Source organism: Gymnoscopelus braueri (assembly GCF_963280865.1).
Source record: "Gymnoscopelus braueri genome assembly, chromosome: 12".
Classification (NCBI taxonomy): domain Eukaryota; kingdom Metazoa; phylum Chordata; class Actinopteri; order Myctophiformes; family Myctophidae; genus Gymnoscopelus; species Gymnoscopelus braueri.
This window is the reverse complement of record NC_137614.1, coordinates 49,957,099-49,968,455: the sequence shown is the minus strand read 5'-3', so window position 1 is coordinate 49,968,455 and position 11,357 is coordinate 49,957,099. Positions and strand designations below refer to the sequence as shown.

The 11,357-nt window shown below is 40.1% G+C and overlaps 1 long non-coding RNA gene and 1 pseudogene across 2 annotated transcripts in view; both read right to left on the bottom strand.

Moving 5' to 3' along the window:
* Positions 1 to 11,357, bottom strand: part of LOC308096228 — a 183,580-nt gene that overhangs the window by 30,049 nt on the left and 142,174 nt on the right. The gene's annotated exons all lie outside the window — the stretch shown is intronic.
* LOC308096202 (extracellular sulfatase Sulf-2-like) overlaps positions 1 to 11,357 on the bottom strand; it is a 59,741-nt pseudogene that overhangs the window by 30,049 nt on the left and 18,335 nt on the right. The window contains exon 2 of the transcript XR_013935136.1: positions 9,811 to 9,850. The product of XR_013935136.1 is annotated as an extracellular sulfatase Sulf-2-like (transcript). The remainder of the gene's footprint in view (positions 1 to 9,810; positions 9,851 to 11,357) is intronic.

Below are 11,357 nucleotides of genomic sequence, written 5' to 3'. Positions count from 1 at the left end.
CATAGATGTGTTTAATATCGCGTCAAATAAGAACTGTTTTCCAAAAATAAACAAAGGATCCCGGTGGTTTGACTCTTATGGATATGAAGCATCAACTGACGGTGAGAAAACGCTAATGTTACTTCCGCGGAATTAATTAAATATTCGCCAGAAACAGACTGTATCAAATATAAGTGACTGACTATCATAAACGATACAGAGCCTCCTCCCTGACAATATCGCAGAGACAGTTTGTTTATTTTTGGACCACAATTCTTATATGAGACGATTCAAAGATGACCCGATGTTATTCTCCATAGAGACATTACTTCTACGACCCAGGGGATGAACGAGTGACGTCAGGACTTCTGTGCTCTATAGTGGATCGCTTATCTTCACAAATGTATTTCAGTATTTATATAAATTGTAAAAGTCTATTCGACACAAAAGAAAACCATGCACACAAATATATTTATCGTGTAAAAATGTTAAGAAGATCCACACAAAAAATAAGATGATGCACACACAAATATTTCTTGTTTTAAATATGTAATATAAATCCACAAATGTGTGTATTTAGTATTAGTATGTATTTTTTTAGTATGTATAGTTTTTGCAACTATAATTTAAAAAACATAACGTTGAACCTGCACGTACAGTACAAACTTTATTTTGAGACAGAATTGCCATTGTTCCATTCACAAATGCATTTTTCCCCCCCGGGACTAGTATTTCAGAAGCTGCACTATTTGTTGTGCATTGCAGTGGTGCAGAACACGAAGATCGCACGGGCAATTGAGCTTGTACGGACCCCTGGTACAAAATATTTTCAGATGAATAAATGCATATACATTTTGGGGGTCCTTGACATGAAAAAGTTTGAGCACCACTGATATAGGAGATCGAGGCTACTGATATAGCAAAATGTTTTTTTTTCAGAAAACTGTTAAGATTTAGAAGACTTGTAGAATCGGCCTCAGGTCTTAACTCTCTCAGTGCCACACAACGAGATATCCTGAGTTTTTTCTGAATGCACTCAGTGCCAAAACGAGAAATCCAGAGTAAAAAAAATAAAATAAAAAATTAGATAAAAAAAAATATCATTATCTGAAGATTTGCAGCTCCATCCACTCTTTGTTTAACTTATAACTGAAAAAGGCTGTATCTCGCTTCCTAAACACTTAAAAAAAAAAAATGCTGGCACAGGCACAGTATGAACATATTTTTTTATTTCATTGGCACTGAGAGAGTTAATGGGGTAACGATTCTTATGGGGGCTTCAAATGGACCCTTCCAGCTCTGAGAGTGTACAAATGGATACATTTGACTTTGGGTCCATTTGGTTACATTTGTACTCTCAGAGTAATGAGAAACTGAGAAGTTTTGGGAACCACCGGTATAGTAACTGTAATAGCGGACGTGAAAGTCCACATACCAGCTCTGACAGAGTGATTCAACTGGTTCCAGAAAACGGTTTGAAACTAGATGGAACCGATTCCAGGTTCCTCAATGTTGGATCCCGTTCTTCCTGTTGAAGTTTGAATGTACTGGACTGGATCATTGCTTAATTGATTAATTGATTGATTAAGGTGCTAGCTCCATCTAAATCACAATAAGCACTATAGGGATGTGTCCATAATCGGTATCGTTTATCGCTCAAAATAATAATATCACCGAGATTTAGCGTGAAAAAGTCATACACTGGACATGCGTTGGCTCTGTACTTGGACCGCTTTTTTTCCCGTAAACACAAAATATCTTTGCCCAAAATAGGAGATCTACAAGCACTGGAACGCGCTATGAGCTTTTAGATCGGCTAGTTTTGGGCTAATGTTGTTAAGTTTTAAGCGTACTTTGATTATAGCGACAATATCGCTAATCGCAATTATTTTAGGCCAAAATAATCGTGACAAAAAATGTTCATATTGTCCCGTCCCTAGTATTCTACTTCTACTGCAGTGGTTCTCAACCTGTGGGTTGGGATCCCAAGGGGGGTCCCCATATAATTTTTATATTGTGAAAATAGCGGATCTACAAGCTCACAACGCCTTGGGTTGCGAGGCGTTGTGAGCTTGTAGATCCGCTATTTTCACAATCTGTGGAACCGAGTCACAACTAAATGTAATGCCTCAACTCCTATACATTCACGGTGGGGGGTCCCCACTCCCCAGTTCAAATATGATTATTTGGGGGGGGGGGGTAGCAGCTTGAAAAGGTTGAGAACCACTGTTCTACTGTACTGGTTATAAGACCAAAGCTCTGCCCAGTTAGCCCACCAACAGACCAGTCTACCCAGTTCATACCCATACACATTATGTTTCAAACATATTGGATTTCGTAACATACTCCAGAACATGGAAATACACAATCTTCATATTTTAATTTTTTTGGTACATTTTGAAAAAGGTAGGACTAGATAATGGGACTAGATCATCTTCACCTCTTCCATCCCTCCATCAGTCCTACCTCCAGCTATAACGGCTGCTGCGCTGCCTTGCTCGTAGGCTCTCTCTCTCCAGCACTGAACCGACAACCTCGGAACCCGATTGCTCGTCGTTACCACGGTGCCGGTGTGACAATAGTCCCCATGGAAACGACACCGTCCCCTCGACAACCAAGCGGTCCCCGCGGTAACACAGCTGTGACCTCTCTCTCTCTCTCTCTCTCTCCGTTTATATATCTATCTACTGTGTCTATCCCTCTCTCACTGTTTATCTCTTCATGTTTATATTTATCCACCTACAGTAGCTATCTCTCTCACTCTGTCCATCTCTTTCCTTGTGTTTGCTGTGATCTCTACCTCTTCTCTCTCTCCACATTTTTCTCCCGCTCCTCTCTCGCTCTCTCTCTCTCTCTCGCTCTCTCACTCTCACTCCTCTCCTCTCTCTCTCCTCTCTGTTCCTCTCTCTCTCTCACTCCTCTCCTCTCTCTCTCCTCCCTCTCTCTCTCTCCACATTCTCTCTATCTTTGCGCGTATCTCTCTCGTTCTCCATCCCCCACTGCATTAATTTTCTCTGTCCTTCCCTGTGCTTCCTTCGATTCCATCCTCTTATTAATAATACTAACTATAATATGTATCATTCACACAGTAAAAATCCCAATGTTAATTTAACTCCAAAGAGTGTACAAATGGAACCAAATGGTCTCTTATTTGAACACTCTTCAGAGTTAAAATTGCACAACAGAAGGATTTACGGTGTATATTAACAATAATTAATAATATAATATTAATTATATTTTTTTAAAGGATGAATTATAACACATATATCATCATCATCATCATCAACTCTGCTCTTTCTCTACTACTATATTCCCTGTCTCTCTTTTCCACACCAGGTAGCACAACTATGGAGTTAATAGATCCTCAAAACTATATGAAAATATGTCAATAGATTTGCAGACATCTATATTAACTGATCCTTAAATGCCTCACAGGCAAACGTCATGGTAACACATCCATGTAAATATGGCTGGGTAAGCTGAAGGTGTAGATACATAGATGGTCGTTGTGGTTTCGAGGTGATCAAATGATAAAACAATTACAATTTACAATTAAAACATTTTAACCCATTGATACCTGGGACGCATCTGTGTCACTTTAGATGTCATTGGCTATTCAAAAATAGCAGATATACAAGCTCATAGCGCGGAGCTTGTAGATCTGCTATTTTTGAAAAAAATCTTGAAAACAAATCTTGAAAAAAAAATCTTGAAAGAAAATGTTTTAGATTTTTTTTTTCAAAATTTCAAAACTTTCAAAAAACCTCAGGTCTTAATGGGTTAACAGACGCTCTTAATCCAGAGCCAGGTAAACACAAGGTAATACATGAAATAGAGACAGTGCAGTGCCTCAGTAATAGGATCATAGGTAAACCAAGAACCTTTCATCAGTCTAAATAAATAATATGTACATTGAAACTACACAAACTATAGGATGCCAGGTCAACAAATGAACCTGGCATCTGTCTAGATAACATGCCATCTAAATGACATGTTTAACCTTTGCCTAAGACTGCATGGTCGTCAAGGCTAGGACAGGTGCTACGGGCTGAGGTGGAATCTGAAGAGGTGAGTCTTCAGATTACGGCAGAAGATTGGGAGTGAGTCTGCAGTTCTAACTGCAATGGGGAGTTCGTTCCACAGTCTGGGAGCCAGGAGGGAGAAGAGTCTGGGACGTGTGGAGCGCTGTCCTGGATGTTTTAGGGAAGGTTCTGACAGATTCCCTGTGTTAGCTGATCTGAGTGAGCGGGAGGGGTTGTAGGGTTGGATCAGGCTTTGGAGATAGGTGGGGGCCATACCTTGCTACCTTGGTTGCTTTGTAGGCCAACATCAGTGTTTTGTACTCTGTGCAGGCAGTTTGTACCTGTGTCACTGGAACGCAAGGGTGTACTGTTTGGGTGTTGTTATTGTGTGTTCGGCCACGTGTGTGTGTGTGTGTGTGTGTGTGTGTGTGTGTGTGCAGTGGTGGAAAGTAACTAAGTACATTTACTTAAGTACTGTACTTAAGTACAATTTTGAGGTATTTGTACTTTACTCGAGTATTTCCAATTTCCAATACTTTTACTTCTACTCCACTACATCTCAGAGGCAAATATTGTACTTTTACTCCACTACAATTATTTGAAAACTTTAGTTACTAGTTACTTTTCAGATATAAATTATGATATAATGAAACATACATGAACCACTTTAGCCCTATTTTATACCTAGGCTATTTGAAAATAGCAGATCTACAAGCTCACAACGCGTCGCATCGCGACGCGTTGTGAGCTTGTAGATCGGCTATTTTCAAATATTTAGTACTTTTACTTTTGATACTTTAAGTACATTTTGATGCCAATACTTTTGTACTTTTACTCAAGTAATTTTTTTATTCTGGACTTTTACTTGTAACAGAGTATTTTTTTATTGCAGTATTGGTACTTTTACTTAAGTAAAGAATTTGAGTACTTTATCCACCACTGTGTGTGTGTGTGTGTGTGTGTGAGCAGCTACTCTGCCATACCAGAGAAGGAACGTTGCTGTTGTACAAACCACGGATACATTGCATGTCAACGTTTCAAGGCAGGCGCGCCGTCAGCAATGAGCACTGAGCCCCACGAGGCACCGGTGACGGTGAGTAAGGCGACAGCCGAGAGAGGGGCTCTGCTCGGCTGTGTGCCGAGCAGAGTCGCGCCCGCTGCTGCCGAGTCAGCAACGTTCGAGTTACATACCGAACAGAATAGTATGGGGGTAGTCAGTGGTGGAAAAAGTACTCAAATTCTTTACTTAAGTAAAAGTACCAATACTGCAATATAAAAATACTCTGTTACAAGTAAAAGTCCAGAATTAAAAATTTACTTTAGTAAAAGTACAAAAGTATTGGCATCAAAATGTACTTAAAGTACCAAAAGTAAAAGTACTAAATATTTGAAAATAGCCGATCTACCGCGTTGTGAGCTTGTAGATCTGCTATTTTCAAATAGCCTAGGTTTAAAGTGGTTAAAGTATGTTTTATTATATCATAGTTTATATCTGAAAAGTAACTAGTAACTAAAGTTTTCAAGTAAATGTAGTGGAGTAAAAGTACAATATTTGCCTCTGAGATGTAGTGGAGTAGAAGTAAAAGTATTGGAAATTGGAAATACTCAAGTAAAGTACAAATACCTCAAAATTGTACTTAAGTACAGTACTTAAGTAAATGTACTTAGTTACTTTCCACCACTGGTGGTAGTGAAGAAGAATTATACATCATACTATATATTGTTATTATGGTTGTTTATATCCAATCTAACCTTTATACAGTATTTTACCATCACTTACTTATATAATACATTATGAAATGATATTTGGTAGCCTGTAGGAGCCAAGATGTCTCCGCTAGGCCTGATAGCTGATAGTTTTTTGTTACAGTCTATCTGTTATGGTTCAGCTTGTATAACTATGGTCTGAGTCCTGTGCTCTGCGGTGGAACTTCTCCCCATGATATCATGTACATTAAAGCATAACCATCACCAGCTAGAATATTGTCTCGACTCCTATTGCCTCGTCAATTACTGATTGATCCAGAATTCCACAACAGGAGTTTCCACAACTTCTTAGTTTTAATGTACTTTGAAATAAAAAATATATAATCTAGGATTGAGTCGACATTGTCGACATGGTCCACATCTACAAACGTTGCATGGTTTCTGGGGGTAATACGTCCACCGTATTTCATGATTCGCAGATTTGTGATTTGCTGTTTTCTCTGGCGACTACTAGGCCAACGGTAGGCAACAGGTGGTCCGCGGTCCACAACCGGAGAGGTCTGAAAGCCCGATGGGCCCCGACGTACCCCTTTAATTAGGGCTAGACGTGGGCCTTTTATTTATTTATTAATAGAGCGGGCTCGGGTTGGACTCGGGCTTATTAAATCTCTCTCCTATTATTAACAAAGGAGAGGAGTTCAATGAGCCTGGGTTACATTAGTAACTCCGGTCTCTGGAGCCTGACACGTTGAGAGTGATAATGTGTAGTCGGATGCAACGCACACAGCGGCGGTCGGCTAATCGCGACACAAGAGAAACAGTGAATCATTATAATACAAAATGTTAAATGTTGCATTTATATAGCACCTTTATCCAAAGAGCTTTACATTCACACACGCACGCACGCACGCACACACACACACACACACACACACACATTACGCTACTTACGCTGCATCTACACCAGACTTTTCAAAGCGACACGCACAAGCGCATACTGTATACGCACACACGCACTTTTAGATCCAGTCCTATTTTAAAGAGTGCGTATACAGGGCTCGCGTATCCGCGCGCCTGGTGTGGCCGGTATCATTGATATCAATTGGATCTTTTCAAATGCACTGTATGCGCGCAGTAAATTCCACGCATACGCGTGGAATTTGTGTATGATTCATACAGTATGAATGTGTGTGTTAAAGGTAGGGTAAGTGATATTTTTTGGTTAAAACAAAAAGTATTTTGTTAAAAGGTTAAAATACTATATTCTGATAGTAATCATTGCTATAGAGTGTTTTTTCAGTAACAGATGTCTCCCTGTCTCTCCAGCTCTTTAATAAAAAGAAAATACATTTTTCGGTAGGTGTCAAAATTTCATCCAATCAGGAGAAAGTACCCATTTTTAAGCTTAATTTGTATAGTGTTCCAGTTCCAATTTTGCATGCTCATTTCTTAGTGTCATCACTTCCAATTTCACTTGTTTAATCTGTATCCTGATTGAGTTCTCTGTCCTGGTTGGATAAAATTGGAAATGAAACTGAAACTGAAACGAAAATGCTTTTTCTGTTTTATAAAGAGCTGGAGAGACAAGGAGACTCCTGTTACTGAATAAACACTCTATAGCAATGAGTACTATCAGAATATAGAGCTATTTAACAATTATTTTAACCAACGCAAATCACTTACCCTACCTTTAATGTGTGTGTGAATGTGTGTGTGAATGGGTGTGTGAATGGGTGAATGTAATACACAATCTATGTAAAGTTCTTTGGATAAAAGTGCTATATAAATGCACCATCTACAACACTGATGTTGTTCTACAGGCAGTGGCGTAGATTGACTGTATTTGCTGTGAGTTTTTGTATCAAAAGGGCCCCTGATATGAATGTATTATGCAAGCAACTTCACTGGTTTAAACAACATGTACAGTATGTACTGTACCATCAGCTTCCAGTAGGCTACTTGCCTTGAAACAGTGCCTGGGATTGAACCCAGAACCATGTGATTCAAAGGCGAACGCTCTACTGACTTAGCTACCCGGGCACACATCTGTACAGCTATACATAATAGATACATTGATAGATGGATATTAATATGGATCATCACTCAGTGGCAGGACTCAAGCTGATAACTACACAGAGAGAGAGAGAGAGAGAGAGAGAGAGAGAGAGAGAGAGAGAGAGAGAGAGAGAGAGAGAGAGAGAGAGAGAGAGAGAGAGAGAGAGAGAGAGAGAGAGAGAGGCCTAATAGTGGAGTTGTGTTTTGATTGATTGATGTACTTTTATTTAGTAAGACATGAGAATCACAGTACATGGAAGTGCAAATTCACAATACAAGGTCTACTAAACTGGAAGACTCATTAAGCACGCAGCTTGTTAATATGAGAACCCCATGCACACAAATCATGATGACATATAAGAGACAGAAAGGTATACACACTACTATACAGAATGTCATACAATCAGCTTTCAGGTTACTGGTATGAAGAGAGAAAAATATATATACAAAAGAAGAAAATGAAGGAGGGGGGGGTTAGGGGGGGTAGGTTAAGACTTAGACAGGGGCCATTTTTGAATTGCAGCCTCCTGAAGGTGTATCTTTAGGGCAGTTTTGAAACGTTCCTGTGAGTTACAGAGCCTTTGCTCTGCAACTCATATGCCTTGTGTGTGTTGTGTGCGCAGTATGTGCATGTGTGTGTGTGTGTGTGTGTGTGTCTGTATATGTTTATGAACAAAGTGTCAGTCACATTGCAATAGATTAAATGCATGTAATTAGTAAACTCATTTATGAGGTTCAACTGAAGCAGCATGACTAAAATATTCCCATAGTGCACAGACAGGAACTCATACAAGCTGCTGGAATGCAGAATTCATATTTTGTTATTGAATGAATGTTAATAAGCATGGTCCTAATGCCAGCTCAGCATCACAAAAATACATTATAATTCTCCCTCCTGTCAGAGGAGTCATTCATTCACACACACAGAGTGTAGTACATGGAAGTACAAATTCACAATACAAGGTCTACTAAACTGGAAGGCTCATACAGCACGCAGCTTGTTTAAGATGAGATCCCCATGCACACAAATCATGATGACATATAAGAGACAGACAGATATACACACTACTATACAGAACGTCATACAATCAGCTTACAGGTTACTGGTATGAAAAATGAAAAATATGTAAAAGTGTGAGGATTGTTTTATGGTAAAAAGAAATGCATTTAGTGTTAGGATTACTATTAGGAAAACATTCGGGTTGGGGTTAGGATTAGACATTCAGAGGTTTGACATTCAAAAGTCTAGTGTAGTCCGACCGTTAGCCAGAGAAAACCATGTAAGGCACCAACATGCTCATCTGGAGCAGTTAGGGGTTCAGTGTCTTGCTCAAAGACACAGAGGGAGCTCCGGGATCGAACCGGGAACCTTCCGATTCCCAAGCAGCCGCTCTACCTCTTGAGCCACTGCCGCCCTAAGTTTTATTATATACATGTAGTACAGTGTACAAGTATGGCTCCACAGTTTAATGGAGATATTATTTTCTGGGATAATAATGTCTGAAGCACGGCTAGGGTTGATGTGGTTGAAAGTATGTGAATAATGTGAAAACTTTTAAAAGCCACACAAAAGCAGTTAAGCTACGTATATATATATATATCAGTGCTAGTTTAAGTAGTTCTTTGGGTAGTAATGTAATTGTGTGAATGATTATAAACTCGTGTAAATTATGACAAAATGCTGCCATGGAAAAACACGGACTTAAGACTGCAGGAAAACAGCAGCTTCACATGCTGCAGTGTGTGTGCATGTGTGTGTGTGTGTGTGTGTGTGTGTGTGTGTGCATGCGCGTGCGTGCATGTGTGTGTGATGGATGTAGTATCAAAGCAGATGTAGCAGCCTCGCTGCAGGACCCATTAAGTGGGGAATTCATCACACACACATTTTGAATTAGAAAGACAATCAGTCAGTAGGTTTGTGCTTAGAAATTAACCTTGAGGTAAAAGAGTGAGTGTGTGTGTGTGTGTGTGTGTGTGTGTGTGTGTGTGTGTGTGTGTGTGTGTGTGTGTGTGTGTGTGTGTGTGTGTGTGTGTGTGTGTGTGTTACCTGCCGTGTAACCAGTGTTCCACAGCAAGTCAGCAGGGACCTGAAAACAAAAACACATAAATTAGACCAGTTGGTTCTCAAAAGTGGGGTCCAGGGACCCTCCTTGTGGGGGGGTGGGGGGGGGGGGGTGTCTACAGTAAATGGACCCTTCTACTACACTCGCAAGAGTTATGGGGGTCCTTGAAACCACTGCATTAGAAACACACAGGATTCCCGGGACCCTGCTGCAGTGCTGCAAGCCTGGAGTCACTCACTGATAGATACGCTCAGTGGTGGAAGAAGTACTCACATTTTATACTCAAGTAAAAGTATCAACACTGCAATGTGGAAATACCCTGTTACAAGTAAAAGTCCGGAATTCAAAATGTACTTAAAGTACCAAAAGTAGAAAGTAGTACTCATTATGCAGAATGTCCCATTTCACAAGTTTTCAAAATGTATGAAACTCTTTTGAAAATAGCAGATCTACAAGCTCACAATGCGTCGCATCGCGACGCATTGTGAGCTTCTATATCGGCTATTTTCAAATGGCCGAAATCTATATAGGGCTGATGTGGTTTTGTGATAATAATCAAAATCTACAAAGTAACTAGTAACTAAAGTTTTCGAATAATTGTAGTGGAAAGTACAATATTTGCCTTTGAGATGTAGTGGAGTAGAAGTAAAAGTACTGAAAATAGGAAATACTCCAGTAAAGTAAGAATACCTCAAAGATTTACAGTTCTTGAGTAAATGTACTTAGTTACTTTACACCACTGGAAACGGTTACATCCTTAAGTATTTGACGATTGGGTGAATGTATGTGTGGTTAATTGTTGCTAGGCGGCTTTTGACTGAACAGAAGCTTGAGTGTGTCAGAGAGAGAGAGAGAGAGAGAGAGAGAGAGAGAGAGAGAGGCATGTTTTTTGCACAAGTCCGCAATTTTTGCTGGCCAGCTTGTGTGTGTGTGTGTGTGTGTGTGTGTGTGTGTGTGTGTGTGTGTGTGTGTGTGTGTGTGTGTGTATGTGTGTGTGTGTGTGTGTGTGTGTTCGTGTGCAATGTATGCATGCATGGATTGCATACGTGTATGCTTCCTTTCTCTTTACATCATAACACACTGTATGTATGCATAATAACATCTGTAGGCTATCCGCTTCCTCCATGACCTCTACGCTCTTTCTCTATCCCTCTCTTTCTCTATCCCTCTCTTCCTCCCGCTCTCTCCATCTCTCTCTCTCCGCCTGCAGGTGATTCATCCATCTATCCCACTCAGAGACAGAAATAGACTGATGGAGAACAGAGAGTCTACTGGGAGATGACCACTGGGCACTCCTGTACATGCGCACACGCGCGCACACACACACACACACACACACACACACACACACACACACACACACACACACACACACACACACACACACACACACACACACACACACACACACACACACACACACACACACACACACACAATGCTGTTGGCTGGTCAAGAAAGAAAATGTCTTATTATCAGTTAATACTTTATGATAACATTAAACATTAAAAGTGTGGTAACAATATTACAT